Consider the following 6,335-nt stretch of genomic DNA (forward strand, 5'->3'; position numbering starts at 1 on the left):
GGCCAGAGATCATCCAACTCTGTGTTCCACATCAGCTCTGAACCCCAAGACGCCAGGGTGGTCCCCCAGCAATGCAAGTAGGGAAGTGCTCTACTATTGTGTATTGTGTGTTGGCTTGAGTTTTTGTCCTTACACATGGGGGTGCCCATGGGGAAGAGAGGAACCAGATCTCCCAGGACACAGAATTACAAAAGGACAAAAAATATCTGATGTGGGTGCTGGAAACTGAACTTGGGTTCTCTGCAAGAACAGTACATATTCATGACATCTGAGCCACCTTATCAGCCAGTTTATCCTTTCTAGAAATACGTTTAGTTTTTATAAAGATCTCTGACTTACACACCAAGCCATATACCTCATGGGAACATGATACTATACACTGTGTCTGTAAATACCCTTGATAATATTGTTCACATCTTTCTGTACAGTCTTTGTCATCTGCATATGTTTATCTAACATGAGTGCTTCTGTATCTTGAGTCTGAAATGTTTAGTGAAATATCCTTGCGTTAAAGTCTTGTTGTTTTGGTGTATTGGGAGATGGTTCACATGGTAAGAGTTAATATTAAGAGGAGGAAGTTAACGCATTGGAACAGGACTTTGCAGGGTTGTTATGATCCCAAACCCTTGCACTCTGACTTTTCTTCCCAACCACCACCAAGTGAGCAGCCAGCTTTGTCACATAATCCCAACATGCTGTTCTGTCTCACTACTTGCCAAGAGGAATAGAGTCAACTGCCATGAATTGAAATCACGAGCTAAAACTAAATCCTTCTTTCTTTTAAGTGAATTTATCTTAGGCATTTGTTACAGTGGCAGATGGTTAGTGAATGCAAGTGCTTCACCCATTAAAATTAAGTATATGTATACTGCTGCATTAAAGCTCGCGCCTCCATACAACTGACATTTGAGCTGATGAAAAATGTATTCTTTACTTAAAAAAAATGGGTGCCATGAGTCATATAGCTCGGTCATCAGATTTCTTTCTTTCTTTCTTTTTTTTTTTTTTTTGGTTTTTCGAGACAGGGTTTCTCTGTGTAGCTCTGGCTGTCCTGGCACTCACTTTGTAGACCAGGCTGGCCTCGAACTCAGAAATCCGCCTGCCTCTGCCTCCCGAGTGCTGGGATTAAAGGCGTGCGCCACCACGCCCGGCTTGGTCATCAGATTTCTTAAGAAGGACAAGAAAATTCTCGGCGATGCAGTGAAGGAAAGAAGCTAAGGGTTAGATGCAAAACCTGAACACATGTTCAGGTAGAACATCATGAAATTATGGTAGGGAATTCAAGAAAAACTCAAGAAGATTTCAAGTTAAATCTAAAACTTGCAAGGAAATCTACATCTTGTAAGAGCTGTCCAAGGAAGTGACCAGAAGCTGTGGAGGGGAAAAAATAAAAACTATAACTTTCAGTTTATGTGTGTGATGGATGTGCAAGAATGCAGGGGTTTGTGTGTTTGCTCATCTGTATGTGTGTGCATAGAACCCACAGGTCAACATTCAACGTCTCTCTCTATTGAGATATCCTCTCTGTCCTTAATTCTTTAGCTATGGTAGTACAGGATTATAGAGATGTCATAACCCTTTACTGTATCTGGAGCTCACTATTTTAACTAGACTGTGCAGTGAACCCCTGAGATCCTCCTGTCTTTGGTACCTTAGTGTCAGAGTTCCTACAGGTATTGGGTGCCAAACCTGGCTTTTATGTGGGTACTGGGGTCCCAACTCATGTCCTGTTCTCATACATAATAGGGCAAGCACTTAACCTACTGAATCGTTTTAGAGATTGAAAAAGATGCATGTTTACTAACTAACTCCCTTATGAAGTCACCCTAATAATATGGTTAGAGAAAAATAAATAAATTGCCATAGATGCCAACAAATAGAAACTATAGTTTAATTTTTGAATATACACGCAAAATTTTTGTACGCAGCCTTTTTGTAAGAACTCAAACATCAATCTTAACCAAGTTTACTTTAATCTTACAATGTTCTCATTATTGAAATTCATTAATTATGGTAACATATTTCAACCAAATAGGGAAACCTTGTGATGATCTCAGTTCACGTAGAAGCTACGCGTATTACATGACTCCTGTGAGTTTGCATGTGTGTAAGGGTGTAGCACTACCTTGGGCACGTGCATGAATAGGGAGGACGAGGCTGGATATTTAGGTGTCTCCTCGGTCTGTACCATGCTGTAAGCAGGTTCTCTCACTTGGCCAGGACTTCACTATGTGGGCTAGGCTGGCTAAGCAAAGAGTTCAGGAACTGTGTCTACCTTCCCAGTGCTGGGATTACACGTATGTTCCATTACATGCAGCATTTCTTTGTGAGTTCTTGAGGACTGAGCTCAGTTCTCAGGCTTGCATATTACTGAATATGCCCTAAACAATGGTAACTTTTAAAATTAAAATTGGAAAATAAGTAAAGATGAAAAGTAATCAGTGTGGGGGTGTGACTAAAAATTATCTAATGAGATGTCCGTTGAAATAAATTACATAATCCTTAGGTAAAATACATTTTCATTGATTCTTAAAGATGTCTGTGTACTATATGTCTGACTGGCACTCGAAGAGGAGAAAAGAGGGTGTCTTCACCTTTGAAACAGGAGTTACATACAGTCGTGAGCTGCCATGTGAGTGCTGGAATCAAACCTAGGTCCTATGGAAGAACAGCCAGTGCTTTTAACTACTGTGCCATCTTAAGAGCTGTATTTTCATGAGAAATTATATAAAGCCATTCTATTGTTACATTGGAAACACCAAAAACCATATCATGACAATAATAAAAAATAATTAAATTACATTCTAATTTGACGGTATGGTAGTTTAACAGGAAAAGTCAAATATCTGAGCAAACTGTTAAAGCGTTTATGATTATAAACTAAATTTCAAAAGTAACTAGGTTCGAATATTTGTAATTAATAATTTAAAAATGATGGTAGGCAAATAGCTTTAACTATGACTGATACAGGAATGATAGCTATTATCGATACACACATGCATGTGTGCTTGCTGCATGTTATCTATACACACATGCATGTGTGCTTGCTGCATGTTATCTATACACACATGCATGTGTGCTTGCTGCATGTGCAATGCATGTGTGCTTGCTGCATGTGCATAGGAACTACTGGTGCAACTATTCAGGTGTGAAAGTGAACCTCTACACGCAATCATGCATCATCGCCTATATTTACACACATGGGTGAATTCCTATTGCTTCTTCTTGCCCTATATGAAGAACTATCTTTACTATTCTTGGAATGTCTTTTCAGGAAAATGCCCTAGGAAATTATTACAGGGCGTACATTATAAAGGCAATGCTTAAAAAAAATGTAATTTGACTCTGTTGGCAAGTGTGTCGTGAACCATAAAAGCCACGAAAAGGAATTTTTTTCAATACATGGAAATATAAGTGATTGAAATTAAAACTTATAGATTAGCAGAATGTCTGAACAAGAAGTGGATGACAGAGGATCCGGCGCTTTTTCAATGTAATGGTGTTCCCTAAACTCATGATCCATGTTACCAAAATGGCAGGCCATGCTGTAACAGAGAGAGCAGCAGCCACCTAACAACGTCATGTGCATTCTTGATCTGTGTGGATAGGCGGACACTCTTCCTGTGCCTGCAGTGTAAGCTGTCGTTCTTGTAACAGACTTATTCCAATAAGCACTGCCAATTGTTCAAGTTGTACCAATGCTGACTTTAATGAGGCACCTCAGCAATTTGCTCTAAGATGTTTGAACGAACATCTTGAAAGATCAATGACAGTCAATCACATTGGTAAGTTATGTTATATTTGGCAATTATATTATTATTCTGTAATAATTACTAATTATAAGTGACTCTAGGAAAATAAGTGCTAAAATAGTGTAGTTTCTTTCAATGTGTACCAGACAGCCTATCACAGATATGGGAGCTAGACTTTTACCCATTTCTTATCGATTTACCTATTTGCTTTGAGTACATGTGGTATGTGCTTGTATAATATGTGTGTATGTGTGTGTTGTATATCTTTGCACATGTGTGCTTGCCTCTGTGCATGTGTGGAGTCCAGAAGTTGGTTTTATGAGTCTCCACTGTATTTTCTTGAGATAAGATCTATTCACTGAATCCGAAGCACGCTATGAATGAATGTAGACTGGTTGGCCAGCAGGACCCTGGACTGTCTGTCTCTGTGTATTCTCAATTGCTGGAAATTAAACAAACAAACAAACAAAAATGCCACCATTCTCAGCATGACACGGATGCTAGATCTCTGAGCTGTGACTCTTGGGCTCCATACAGGCATCACTTGACACACAGAGTTACTTGCCCAATCCAGGATTAGAATTTTTTTTCAAAGTCAAAACTGTAGTGAAAAGAGTACACATATTCCTGTTATATAACTGTGTAACTTTCATGATTTAATACGGTTAGTTTTTGAACTTACTGAATTATAGATTCACATCAGTCATGCATGGACAGACATAGGGCTTACATCAGCTCCTTTTCTCCTTTGTGGGACAAAATATACACAACAAAGGGAATTTAAGGCAGGCAAGGTTCTTTGGACTCCCAGTTTGAGGTTACAGTTCATCACTGGACACTCGGGTGTCGGGGTGGGAAAACGTTGTCAGTTTTCTTATTGTTGCCATTTGAAGGATGATTGCTTTGGCGGATGCCCTTATTCCCTCACTAAAGAGCCTTCTGAGATCTTTTTCCATACAGCTTCTCTCTGAAAGAAATTCTGATGTTGTGTTTTAATTTTTAACTGCCGGTAATAATTGTTCTTTGTATAGCACTGAAAGGCAGCTATTTTCTGCTTACTTGACCTCCCCTTTAAGAGGTCCAACACAGGAGATCACTGTGGTGTGTGGTGTAGGAGTCAGAAATCATTGGATACGAATGACCTTTGTCTTGTAATTAATTCATGGTGTGAAACAAAAAGTCACTTTGATATGACAGCAAATAATTCCACGAAATAATCATCACAATACTCAAGAATTAAGGAAGTTTCAGTGATATAGAGAGATCATAGAATATTTCTTATATCTTTTTCTAATTTTAACCTGTTGGTGTTTTATCATGTCAGTTTGGACTTGTTAATGGTAATTATGACTTTGGTTGCCCTCATTTCAATTTCTTTTCAATAATTCATGATGATAGTTTATGTTGACTTCAGTACTGTTAATATTTATTCATACTAACTTCTGAAGACGATGCTTGGGTACTGAAAGGAAAGAAATGGTGCAATCATAATTTTTAATTTTATAATCACATTCTTTTATCCTTTCCTTACTTATTTAATTTTAAGCACATGTATATTAACAATGCATTTACATTCACGAATTGTCTGAAATATTCAGAAGTGTATATTTGTCATTATGAATGTAATTTTGTCTTTGAGCACCAAATTTTACATAAGAGACATGTTAGGTCAAAAAGTTAATTTAGTTTTGGAACCTTTCATTTCCGTTCCTCATTGACACAACCTCAAATTTCCCAGGTCCATTTTAGCCTTTCAAGTTCCTACGAAATTCCTCTGGAGGGCACTGTTACCATAAGCAATACAAATTAGCTCCAGGAGGATGAGGCTGCGAAAGGCATCTGATCTTTCAATTTATTCACCTCGCTTCAAATCTTCTAGTGAATTCTCGTGATCTTCTGGAAGACAACTATCCTTCTTCTTAGGAAAAAACAAAACAGCAAAATAAAAAGATCCCTTCTGAGGGTGCTGAAATCATCTCAGATAGGCTACCTTGCGTGGTAACCAGTTCCTTATAGGATTTAGGTGAGGTAGAGAATTCTAATGGTGAGGGAATCAGTTGAAATCATTGCGTAAATAAAGAAAACCAGGTCCCCAGCTTATCTGGAAAAGGGTGGTCTCACGGGTTTCAATTCCTTGAACTTGAAATCCTTTTCAGTTGTGGTTTACACGAGAGATAAAAGGTGTTTGGCGATTGCGTAATGATCAGAACTTAACTGCCACGTCACACACTGCAGAGCGCGCTCCTTCCAGGTCGCAGAGTGTTTGAGATACACTGTCTTTCATTTTAACGTCATCTAAAAACAGAGACTGTGATTTCTGATATTTACAAACTATCTGAGTGGGAAAGAGGAGAAAGGAGTAACCAGAGACAACAACTCACACAGCAAGTAAGTATCTCGGTGTCTCTGAAAACACATTCTTCACCTCGCGCCCGCCGTGTCCACTCATGCCCAGTTCTCAGCTACTGGCAGATATGATCAATTTCGTCATTGCCTTTTCTGCCTAAAACAAATTATGGCCTACCAACAATGTTATAGGAAGTAGATTGTTTCCCTCAGAGGGAAGAACCTTTTCCGTTTTCC

The sequence above is a fragment of the Mus caroli genome, unplaced genomic scaffold (assembly GCF_978045245.1).
Source record: "Mus caroli unplaced genomic scaffold, Mus_caroli_1 scaffold_7, whole genome shotgun sequence".
Taxonomy (NCBI): Eukaryota; Metazoa; Chordata; class Mammalia; order Rodentia; family Muridae; genus Mus; species Mus caroli.